Source organism: Sinohyriopsis cumingii, chromosome 18 (assembly GCF_028554795.1).
Source record: "Sinohyriopsis cumingii isolate HCF-2022 chromosome 18, ASM2855479v2, whole genome shotgun sequence".
NCBI lineage: Eukaryota > Metazoa > Mollusca > Bivalvia > Unionida > Unionidae > Sinohyriopsis > Sinohyriopsis cumingii.
Window position 1 is genome coordinate 32,584,548 of NC_142978.1, and position 12,964 is coordinate 32,597,511.

At 40.4% G+C, this 12,964-nt stretch overlaps 1 protein-coding gene across 1 annotated transcript in view; it reads left to right on the top strand.

The window, feature by feature from the left end:
• The first annotated feature begins 278 nt into the window (after positions 1-278).
• LOC149776335 (plexin domain-containing protein 1-like) overlaps positions 279-12,964 on the top strand; it is an 85,681-nt gene continuing 72,995 nt past the window's right edge. The window contains exon 1 of the mRNA XM_089942848.1: positions 279-498. The gene's annotated coding sequence lies outside the window, so the exon portion shown is untranslated. The remainder of the gene's footprint in view (positions 499-12,964) is intronic.

Sequence of the window (12,964 nt, forward strand, 5' to 3'; positions counted from 1 at the left end):
CAATCCCAATATGTACACTTTTCAAGTTCTATAATCACAAGTTTCAGCATTTAGTTGAATCCTCTCAATCTTTGAATAATTCTTTTAATACTGCGTTAATACAGGCTAGTCTTGTTTACCCTATTACGTAGTCTATTCCCTTCGCCCTGTTTACACACTTTTTACTATGGATAATTAGAACAGTAAAGTTATTTAATAGTATGTCGAGACATTCAAATCGATTGATCAATTGTCTGACTGACTAATTGTTTTATTAATTGATTTGTCATTTCAGATCTACAATATTCGTCCCTAAGAGATCAACGTGTATTAGACCTGGATAGTTCAGAGAGGTATCGGTGGCAAGTGCCCATCGTATCGAACCTAACTCCCCCACAACACATTTCGCAAACAGAGGGTACAACATTGGTGGCTGCGAATACCACCAGATACGATGTAAACAGAACGACCAGCGCCCCGCTTCCCACAAGCAGTACTCCCCCAACTGTTGTTATAAAAGTAAGTATCAAAGTATCAATGTATTTGCTAACGCATTCAAGACTATGTTTTATTATATGAGTGGAACGTTTCTTACTTTTATTTCTCATAACATCACTTAGCGAAATACAGGAGATAATTCAACAAAGAATTGTCAGTCAAGTGATGGCTGCTACAGTCACAATTATTCTGCCGGAAACTACTTAAAATGGATGGGAAGCTTATTCAGGTTTCGCAATTTTGCTCATGGTTAAATAATAAAGAAAAGCAACCACTTCATCCAACCTACGTAATCATTGTCGTGAAAAGGGGAATGTGTAAAGAACCTACCAGTCTCTTTACTTTGATATCTGAATGATTGGGTTGAGTTTGGTTTAAGAGTACACAGTTAGGCCTTACTTCAGACGCGTATCGCGTACAAGATAGCAATCTTGACATTTTCCGCAATGTTGCCATCGTGTATGATTGTCTATCGTAAATACTCGCTTATAAATATATTCAAATTGCAAACCACGAAGATCCCGATCTGCCGTAACATAATGCACGTGCAGATCTGGGTCTAAGCTGTTTATTCTACTGATTCCTCCTAACAAACTGCAGAGACCCAGATCTGTTGGCGCATTGTGCAGTTGGTTAGCAGTTGTACTCGTCTTATAAGCGAGTAAAGACCGTAATGATATACCGAAATATACAGGTGAAATTAAAAAATTAATTGATATTAATTAATACATGATACGAAAAAGCTGTAGAGAGTAAATAAGAGTAAATGAAATCAAATGTTTAATACAGAGGGAATTATTGGCTGGTTTTACAATGCATAAAATATATTCCTTGCAATAGCAGATTCATAAATGATGGTCAGGTATCAACCATATATCCAAATGAACAGGACTATATTTCGCAAATTAAAACTAATTTGTTAATAAAAACAAAAATAAAAAATACAAAATGGTCTATAGAAAAGCAGATGCCTTTCAACAAAATACATGTGTAATGCGTATGAGAGAAGTCTGGAAGAGTCGAATGTCGCAGATCTAGGGACTGTTATATATATTTAATTTGTATTGTTTGTTAGCTTTTATCCATGCCTATATGGTGTGTATATCTATTCATTATTATTAATTTTCTGTCCAAAAATGTTATTGAGCACCTTGTAATCCCTGAGAATAATAATTTGAATAAATAATTCCACCCACAAAAAATGAACACAAAATTACAAATGATTCTGCTTCTGATGTTATAGCAAGATGATATATAAAAGAAGCTAAGACACAAAACAATACTATAAATAAAATATACACAACAACTTCATATTCGTCAACGATATGCTTTAGTTTTGTTTGCCAATCACGTGTTTGTATCTAAATCGTTGAACGTTGATTTTGAGCTCATTATATTTTAAGCAGGTGGTAGTTTAGCAACTAATTCAAGACACCAATAATACAACTCGGGGTTACAACTTGAATATTCCCTCGTCGTTTTGATCTAGTGCTACTAACATATATCCAGAGGATCCAGTTAGTGGATAACACCGTGAAATTGTAGTAGATATTGTAAATATTGTAGTGCCGAGTATTGAAAATCTGTATTACCGGTAACCACAGCGCGATGTTTAATGGATTTATTGAGTGGTGACCATAATGCTTGTCCAGGCGCAAATGTATATACTACACTGTCGGTAAAAAAAATATGTCATAGAGTTTAATGTCAATAACCGCTGGACTTCCAAGAAATTCGTTAATGTCTCTATTTGTGTTTCTAGGAAAAATTTTAAACGCTTGTACATGATTAGAGTATTCAGATCAAAATGTGACCATTCAATCACTGATTGTCATTAATGAGTTCATCATCGGAATGTTGCTATCATCGACATATTTCTTCGTTGCAGAGTCAGGGCTTGATTCTGGTTCTCCAAGACCATTAATTTTATTATTATTCATATTGAGAGAACCAGTCATTGTATCGCCAGCGGTTAATAAACGATCACTGATCTCAGTTCTGATCATTTTGTTGTTACTGTCTACATATCTTTTCGTTACCACATCATCATCTGATTTTGGTTCTCTCACATTCATAATTGTATTTTTACTCATACTGAGATCGTCGTACAGAGTATCGCCAATTCTTCTAATACGTCCAGCAATTTCTCCCATGATTAATAGAATTTATTCAACTGATGTTTTAATTTTACCGTTTTTAGTAAACACCACTAAGTTATCTTCTGTTGCATCTGGAACCCGCATAATGCTATATGTCAACGGGATATTACACGTCTTTAATCGTCCTTGTTTATCATGAAACACAAGGACTTCATTTTGGTCCACATTTGCAAGACTCAAAAGATTAGCGAGATATCCTTGGCCTCATCAAGGGTTGCATATTTAGATAACTCGCCTTGATGAGTTTTACTCAGGCGAGAAGATCCTCCGTAAATATCTACCATTATACTTTAAGATCTGTTTAAAACGATTAACGGATACTTGTGCACGACTTTATAAGGCGGTAATGTTGATGAAGATATAGCGTTGAGTACAGCAATTACATCACGGCCGCATATTGGCTGATCGGTTATTTTGTTGGTAATTTTGAATACCAGACTGGAGTTTTTATTGATTTTAAGTAACTTATAAATTCTTTTGGTGGAGCCAACCCATATGAATCAAAATAAATAATTCCACGTGGATCAATTGCGTATGCAACCCAAGGAGTACCAGGACCAGAACTATTATCAAGATTAATTATACCTGTTTCAATATTATTTGGTTGTTTTGGTAATTGATCACGCATAAATTCACATCTGAAATTTGTTAAATATTTTGTTTTAGCAGCATCAAGTAAGTCAAAATTTGACATTGGACGGATTAACGAAGTGTTTCTGGAAGTCTTAGACTTTTTCCGTATCGATAGGGGTTCCTGGTAATATTTGACCTTTCCCTTTTTTTTAAATCCTTGTCCTTTTATTTTATCTATTGCTAAGTCAGTAAGTTTACTAACTGCGGATCCAGCAGCACCAAGTGCAACTGTTTTTGCAATAGCTGGAACAGCAGCAGCTAATAAAGCTGGTTTAGCCCCAAGAAGTGAAAATATGCCACCTGTTTTAATTGAATCCTTAGTGGAACTCGGAGAAAGATGAAGTTGAACTCCGGTTTTTGATTCTAAAGTCTTTTAAAAATATTTAAGTTGAGTCTTGGTTAATGTTAATTTGTTTGGATCACCACTTGAAATTTGATCTTTTTAAACTTTATTTTTGTTTCGCTTTTACTTTACAAGTTTTGATTGTAATTTTTTCACCTGACCAGAAGTCAGAGTGATATTAACGTGACTATACGACCTTACATGTTTTCTACTGGAGCGTCAATAACTCTCATTCGTCCATCGGTACCTTTAAGTAGCATTGCTTTGTCTGGAAGTATATCAGCGATTGCTCTGTAACCACCATCAGGAAGCCGAGATACACGGGCTTGAAGCTGTATATCAAGGACAGACTGCCTGAATAAATCTAAATGTGCCATCGAAAAGTAATAAATTGGATATAACGCAAACCAGTGTCAACATTTTCATCACGCCCCATAAAAATCATTAACCAATGATAAGCACGTGCAAAATGATTTTGTTCAAAATTTAATAAAACTTAGGTGCTGGGTAATTTTACTATCTGAGTTTTTCTTCGTATTAATCTGGCTAATCTTTCTCTGATTGCTGAAAATGCTTTACCGGCAACATTACCAACAGCACAAGTACATTTATCGCAAATAGCTTCAATAGCTTTCATTCCTTGTTCTTTTGTAAATGGTAAGTAGTGAATAGGGATACTTTACGGACAATGGGAATTAGCATTACAGACCCCCTTGGGACACTTTACGGACAATGGAAATTTAACATGGCGAAAAATCGTGGGAACATATACGGACAAGGGGAATTTAACATGGGAATAAATCGTGGGACACTCTACGGACAAGGGGAATTTAACATGGGAATAAATCGTGGGACAATCTACGGACAAGGGGAATTTAACATGGGATTTTTTTTTTTTTTTTTTTAAATTTTTAAAAAAGGGGTAGGCAATGGAAAGGCTATCTCTTTTCGAGAAATATGGCTGGCCTGAAAAGGGCCTTTGGGTTTTCTTCTTCTTCTTCTTCTAATTTCTTCTTTTCCTCCACCAAGTTCTTATTTTATCTCCTACACTCTTCTTCTCTTTCTTTTTTTTCTTCTCCTCCTCTTCTTTCTTCTTCTCTTCCTCCTCTTCTTTCTTCCTCTTTTCATTTTCTTCTTCTTTTTCAATCTTTTCGTTCCAATTGCGTATTCTTATTCTTTCCTCTTCATCCTCCTTCTCCTCCTTGATCTCTTTCATGACACCACTAATCTTGTCCTTTGCTTTCCTTAAGTTATTAATTTCCATCTTCACACGATGGGGACTATAGGAATAATGGTCTTCAACCAGTCTTAATAGCATCTGTTCCATTATTCCTAAGTTGTCTAAAACGTCTTGCAAGGTTTGAATTTTGTCGATTTGGTTTGACGCCATCTTCTTTTTATTCTTTGCAGAATGGTTTGAACAACGAACACTGTGAGTTCTTATAGTGAAAGCGCGGACGTGGAGGAAAACATCCCCCTAATAACATAAAATTCATCTTACCTAGATCATGACCCAACAACGCGCGTACGTGAAGGAAAACATCCCCTTACTTTCTCATTTCATATAATATAAACCTCAACTATACTCTCCACATACGCTAAGAATCAATAAAGAAACCCATAATCTACTATTCACACAAACTTACTTCATCATTTACAAACACAAACACACAATCACATACACTCCCACTATTAATAAAGAGTTAGTGTTTATATTCACACTACTCTACCTACACACATTGGCAAATCGATCGTTATTTCTTTTCTAGAGTATTGGGTAGCCCTGAAAAGGGCTGTTTTGTTTGGAACTTCATGGACACCTGGTTAATGGTGGCACCTTCCAGGCCTGGCGCCACATACACATCTTATCCCCCAGTTACTTTTTACCTTTTGGGGGGAGAGAGCAGAGGCAGGATATGTCGCTTCAGAATCCCAATTTATGCTCTCTGGGAATGTGATATTTCTTCTCTCCTTTTCCTCCTCCTCTTCTTTATTTCTTCTTTCCTCTTTATATCTTCTTTCTTCTTCTTCTTCTTTATATCTTCTCTCCTCTTCTTTGTTTCTTCTTTCCTCCTCTCTTATTCTTCCCTCCTCGACAATGGCTTCCGCGGCCAGTTCATTTAATATGCGCCTGGCATATTCCAGATGCACATGAAGCTCCAACAGTTTCTCAAGTCTCGTGTTCATTTTTTGGTGTTGATCAATCAACAAGGGTAGCTGGACTGCCGAACGAGTTTCAATTTATACTGAAAGCGCGGACGTGAAGGAAAACATCCCCCTAATAACATAAAATTCATCTTACCTAGATCATGACCAAAAAAACAACAACGCGCGGACCTAAAAGAAACACTCACTTTTTATGCTACCCATCACTATTTTAAATTTTTTTTATAAATCACTTCAATAGACTATCCACATACGCAAAGCAATCCAATCTAACCCCAAATTTACACCTCAAACAGCCCAAAAAAAACAAACATCATTTTTAATCTACTATCCACACCAACCTACTTTATCACTTACAAACACAAACACAATCACACAAACACACAAACACATACCCTCACATTTTTTAAGAAATAGTTAGTGTTTATTTTCACACTACTCTACCTACACACATTGGCAAATCGATCGTTATTTCTTTTCTAGAGTATTGGGTAGCCCTGAAAAGGGCTGTTTTTTTTGTTTTTGCTATGGCATTCTTTTTTTAGTTTCTAAGAATGCGATGTCCTCTGAGGATAGACTTTCTGGCGATAGGTCTGCTTCTTCGGAAAGAGAAGAAGAACTCTTTGGTGTCGATACGACAATCGACAAAGCCTCTATCAGCTTCAGGTTGCTGCTGTTGCTGTTGTTGCCGCTGTCTCTGAAGTCTGTACTTCTCTGTCCATTCTTCTTTCTCCCTGTTCATTTCTTCTCTGAAGAGCTCTTCTATCAGGTCTTCAGTGATTTTTAACATTCTCACATTCTCTATTTCTTCTGGCTTCGGTATCAGACTGTGTCTGACCCTATGCAGATTCACGTAGGCTTTGTTGAGCTTAGCTAGTTTGGAGCACATCTTCTTAGGAGGATGAGTCGACAATGGATGGCTAGACTGGGAACAACCCGGTTCTTAAAGTCAAAGCGCGGACGTGAAGGAAAACATCCCACACGGTTTTCGAGCCGCAACGTTCATGAGAGGGATAGTAAGAAATGAAAGAGCATCAATCCAACAGTCTTATAGCTAAACAAACCACAAAAGCATTTTTTCAAAACACAACATTTTTTATTCAAAAATCACTTATCACTAAACAACAACTCTAACATTTTTAACAATAATCAATTTTTTTTCAAATCACAAACATTTTTTTCTCAATGGACAATCTACTTTGAACAGGGCTGACAACGTTGTGAATGAAATTGTGATTTCCACTGTTGGAAATCATTAGGCCATTGATGGACACTACGTTTCCTAGCTTGAGACAAAAGATAAGCATAATGGTCACAAAACCATCGATCTACTTTCACATCGTTTCTAGCAGAAGAACGAGGATCAAAATGAGTCACTAAATGTTCTAAGGAATAGCCCAGGCTGCGATGATGCAGAAAATACACACAGTACTGTCCACACACCAAGGAATCTGTGCCTTGTAATTTCACATTATTGAATCGGGTGGTTTGAGCATTTCTTCTCATAAAGTCGATGATATCGTCTTCCAAAGGGGGCAATCCGTACGAATCGAAATATTCCACACATCCTTCTTGAGGAAAGTAGACGGCTACCCAGTGGGTTCCTGGGAGATGACTGTCGTCCGTGTTGATTACGTAAGCTTGATGGTCTTTAGGTTTGCGATGAGGGAGTTCATCTTTAGCACAGACGACAGGATTCCAAGAAGCCGTATACGAACTGTGGTTCAAAAGGTAATAAAGTTCCCAGGTATCCATTGATTTGTGTTTTTTTTCTTCTTCACAGGTAATAATAAGTCGTCAATTCGATCCTGACTTTTTGCTTGAAAATGTCTGACAAATAAACGGTTATTCGTTCTGTTTCCTCACTCTGATTCAGGAGAGCTTCGATACGATGGATCTCTTGAGTGGTTAATGGTGGACAAGAATGTTCACGCAAATCTTTATACCACTGGTGCAACACGTCTTTGTTCGAGATGAGACTCCAAGCTTCGTCCAGATACTCGTCCAATTTTTCTTCTTGACTCAACATCAGGCATTTATCGTGTTGAATTTGACTGGGATGATCGTTTTGACATCCATAGCAATTTTTCTTGATCAATTCCGTCATTTTGTCGACCAAGTGTTTGGCAAAACAGGAGACTAAATGGGCTTCTTGTTCTGGCCATCTCGACTTCATCATGACAACTTCTTCGTCTTTGTCTTGAGATTCTTCTCCTTCCACGGTCTCCTCACATTTCATCTCCAAAGTTTCTCCACTAGGTAAAGAGGGATAACAGTCTTCCATAGTTTCTAATAATCTAGAATGACTTCTCTCAAACTGTTGATTTCTATGGTATTATCGAATTCTGCATACAGGATGACGTTCACTGTCGCTGGCAGAGGATTTTCAAACTGAAGTTCCACACGAATCTGGCCAGATTTTATAGGGTGGAAATGTCCCTCGTCGCTGCCTTGGTCTGGAGTGAAATCGAAAGCCCACAAAGCATAGCCTCCTGCGTAATCGTCGTACGTAATGCCGTGACTGGTGTTGGTTCCTAACTGGCCGGTGGCTTCGTACAGGGACAAGTACGATCTCAAGTAATTTTTGTTGGCAAAGTCAGGTTCGAAAGGTCGGGTACACAAGGTCTTGCCATCGCGACTGACTTCGATTTTCTTCACGTCGAAGTGATGAAAGTTGAAAGGATTTTCTTTGAAGGCTCCGTTGAAGGTTGAATTCAGGACCATACCAAGGATTAAACGTTTGGGTAACTGTCCTTGGAACAGATGATCTTCCATCATGGATCGCTGTCCAGTGGGAATGGTGAACGTTTTCACTTCCACACGTCGTATGGGATACTTGGCGGTCGTTCTGCTCAACGTTTGACTGATGTCGTTACCTACTTTGGGTAACACTTCTACGCGTCGTACGTAGAGTTTGGCCACTTCGATTGTGCTTTTGGGATTGATGTCATTAGTCTTAGCCATCAAATGGAAAGCGGCACTGCTACGATTCAGTCTCAAGCGGACATTGACCCCGTTCAGCAAATATTTCTCTTGCAACCACATGTCCAAATGCAAACGATCCATCAGTTCTAAACTCTTTCCATCTTTGATTTTGTTTCTTCGTTCTGTAAATCACTCATTGTATGCTTTATCTTTATCCTTTGTGTCAATTTCGAAATTTTCAAACTCGTGAGCATCGTCATCTTCCCATACCACACAGGCATTGAGATGAGTGTTCTTGGCATCTATTCCGTACGTCAAGAGATTTTCCAGGTAGGCACGATAAGGGTAAGTATCCATGCTGCTACTGACCAGTTTGTTATTCAAGTACAAGTCCACTGAGCTGAACAAGGAATGCATGAAATTGTTGACGGGAGCTACCGGCTCAGTGTCTATAGCAGTTCCATCCTTATCTAGAACTTTGACTTTCAAGTACAAGTAACTGCTATTCAGATCGATGTAATCTTTGGGCTGTCCCTTGATTTCAAACTCGATGGGAGCAGAATCGGTCAAAGAGGAGATGGGATTAAATTCCACCCACTGGGATTCTTGCATGGTCATCATGGTGGAGGGCATGGCAAACAGATCCAGTTCCGTCTTGGAACAAGCGCAAGACTCTCGGTGCATCATTTTGTTCTGTGTTTCAATAATCGAAAACGTCTAAGTCTCGAACGGTTCTTCTTTTCTTGGCCTTTCTCGCTTGAAGTCTGGTGAAAGGGTGTTTTCTTCTTCGTCGTCTCTTTCTGCCTTGTCCTTGCTGAATGCCTGACTCGGTAGCGTGCAGGGCATTTATAGGTGTGTCTCGTCGGCCTAAAAGGTCTTTGCCCGTTTGCAGCAAGACATTTTTGCCTGCCCTCATGAAGGCTTCTTTAGGGTTTTGTTTGTCGATGATGACATTTTGGAGAAATTCTTTGCCTTGCGTCAGTGCCGCATCTTTCAAGGCGTGCAATCCGCGTGTCACCATCGGTTTCAACACCGGGGCCACCGAACGAAAGGCCGATTTTAACATGTCTCCTAAACCGTGTCCTCGCTGTCGTGCAACCCCTTGGTACACTGGATACATGACTTACTTACGAGTCGTGAGAGAACCGTTTTCGAAAATGGAGTTTCACCGTGACTTTTCCTTTGGTGAATGGAATATTTTGTCCCAAATCTCCTTTTATAGCAATGTTGACCGTGTCCAAATACGACTTGCTGACGGGTAAATAATGAGGATGTACAAATTCGCGGTGGACGTGATAGGTGTTTCCACCTTCCTGGTCACTGTTCGTGGTACTATCCACTTTGAAAGGAATGACACGCAGTAACGGTACAGAAGTGTGTCCCACCACGTTATACTCCACCACATCGGAGTACACGAACATCAAATTCAGTCCTTGATTCAGTTCTACAGGGAATCGAAAATACTTGTAAAATTCCGTATTGCTGTTGATCTTCGGATTAAAATTTGGAGCCATGTTTGTGTCTCCACCTAAAATATCAAACAAGTCACGATTAAAACTGATGGACAACGTTTGGGTATCCTGAAATTTCATCAGTAAGCGACGAGCCACTTTATGGTACTCCAGGGTGACACTTTTTTTGATTCTGTTCAGGGCTTTGCCAAAGGCGAACTCGAACCTGTCTGCAATAGTGTCCACCAAATGTTGGCCACTAAAATAAAACCCTGCTGGAATTTTCAAGGTCTAGATTTTGAAGGCTGGATTGCTGGTGGATGGTCTTGTGATCCCTGAAAACCCGCTGATTTCATTCATGGTTTCTTGTAATTGTTGGTTCAGGATTTCGACCTCAAAAGTGTTTTGCGTTTCAGTGATGTTTTTGATTTGTGTAGGGTGAATCATTTCCACTAAAGCCACTTCCCAATGGGCTTCGTGATCTAAGGGGATGGCTTGAGGTAATTTGGCTGTGTAACAGCACAACGTGTTATTGGGAAACACCTCCATGGAACTGTCACTGGGTAAGGTTAAGTAAAATTGGTTTTGGTGACTCATAATTCTAGAGTTCTGTGGCTGTCCGAGGGGTTAGTGGATGTCAGAGGCGTGTCTCCGCCCAAAATGGGGTTCTGGTTGTGGTTGTTGGAGTGGTGACTGGCACTGGCACTGGACACAACGTTCCCGTTCGAGGAGAATTTCAGGGAGGGATTGGGAAGCAGGTAACCTATGCAACTGCTCAATAAAATGGTCCACAATTGTTTGTCTCCTTGTTGCAAACTCAAATTGGCAATGGCTGCCCCGATGACACAATACACCACGAAGATTTGGCAGAAAAAGACGATTTGCGTTTTAGGCACACGTTCTCCGCACCACACCCACAAGGGTTGTTTTTGTAAATCTTGCACAGAAGAACTAGGGGAAGAAGGAGTGGTCGACGTAGCTGCGTCTGCTGCTGTGTGAAAGGGCATGGTGGTCACTTCTTCTTTTTATAGTCGATGACTTGCGAAGCGTCGATCCAAGAATCGAAACTGGGTGGATATCCTTTCCAACGTACTTTGACTTCTTTGACACGTCGTTTGCCCACTTTACGGGTTCTGCGTTCGAGAATGCTTTCGATGTCGTACACGTCGTCTTCTTTTTTGGTGACACGTTGTAACTCGGGCAAATAAAACGTTCCTTTGAGTACTTCTCCGTTCATGTCTTCCAATTTATAGACGGCAGGATGACGGCCATGTACTCGTCCAGTGACGCGAAACAGTTCGGTCGTCCAGTTAGGTAAGTAACCTTTGTCGAGAGTGCGTTTGGTTTTGCCAATGCGCACCCAATCTCCTACGGTCAACTCTCCACATTTTTTGGGGACAGCCCTCGTCGGGGACGTACCGAACAGACGCTCAAACAGCAGCACTTCGTTGTCGGGAGTCACGTCTTGCGGGGCACGTCCGATGCTTCGATGGTAAGATTGGTTGTACGCTTGCACCAGGTGCGGTAAGATGTCGATGTACTTCAGAGTGTGGTGATGCGTAAAATATTTCCACATGCGTTCTTTCAAAGTGCGTTGAAAACGTTCCACGATGCTGGCTTTGGTTTCGGGATTGTCGGTGGTAAAAAAATGAATGTCACGTTTCTTTAATTCTTTTTGGAAAGCTTGGTTCAGAAATTCGGTGCCTTTGTCCGTTTGCCATCGAAGAGGGTGACGACCGCTTTGTTTCAACACCCGTTGCAGGGCTCGCACTAACTCGCTGCTCGATTTGGAAGTCAAAGGCACGACCCAGGCAAATTTGGAAAAGACGTCGATGACACAAAACAAATATTTGTAACCACGATTGTAGCTGGCCAAATGAGAGACATCGGCTAAATCGGCTTGCCATTGATGATCGATGCCTTCCACTCGGGTGCGACTTCTGGCAAACTTGCGTCGAATGGGTTTGTGTAAAGTGTAGGTAGCTTGTTCTTGTAACCATCGTTGCACTTGAGGTAAACGGAGACTTTTCAGTCGCGTTTTGGCAGCACGATACAATTTTTGAACTCCTGCGTAACCTGCAGGATGCGAGGGATCGTAGTAAATGCTGGCTAAGACTTTTTCCATTTTTGTGTTGGTGTGTTAATAAGTCACCCACTCTTCGGTGATGCTACTTTGGGTGGGTCGAAAGGGTGGTTTGGAAACAGATTTACGTGTCCGATGGGCTACGGGAGTAGAAGTCGAAGGTAGTGGTGGAGGTGGAGGTGGCAATGGAATGGCTTTGGTTTTCTTTTCTTTTTTCGCTTCTGGTTTCCCTTCTTTCTTTTTCACTTCTGTCGAAGGAGGCGTGGACATCATCTTTTTAACCCAAGCTTTCATTTCTTCTCGTTGGGGTGTGGGGGACGGGGTCAATAAGGATGCTGCAATCTTACTCGAAATGGGAGCTGCTGACGGTGTTTGAAACACTTCGCGCGTCTCTTCTTCCTCAGGTCTTTGTGGGGTAGCATCTCTGGTGACGGTTGGGGATGACAGTAGTGGTGGTGGTGGTGGTGGTGGTAATGATGGTGCTGGACTTTTCATCAAGGTCTTAAAATCTTTCAGAGTGGGTAGAGCTGTTTCGTCTAAAGCTTTCTGGTGAAAGAGTTGCAGTCGTTGCAAGAGTTGACCGTACTTTTGCGATTTTTCTGTTTCGGACAAATCTTGGCGATCCATCAAGGATTGCAATTCGTGTTGTAACTGGGATTGGGAGGTAAATGCGGGGTGCGTTGTTCTTGCCACCGATGGTATTCCATCCATCGTTTGTAAGGCACTA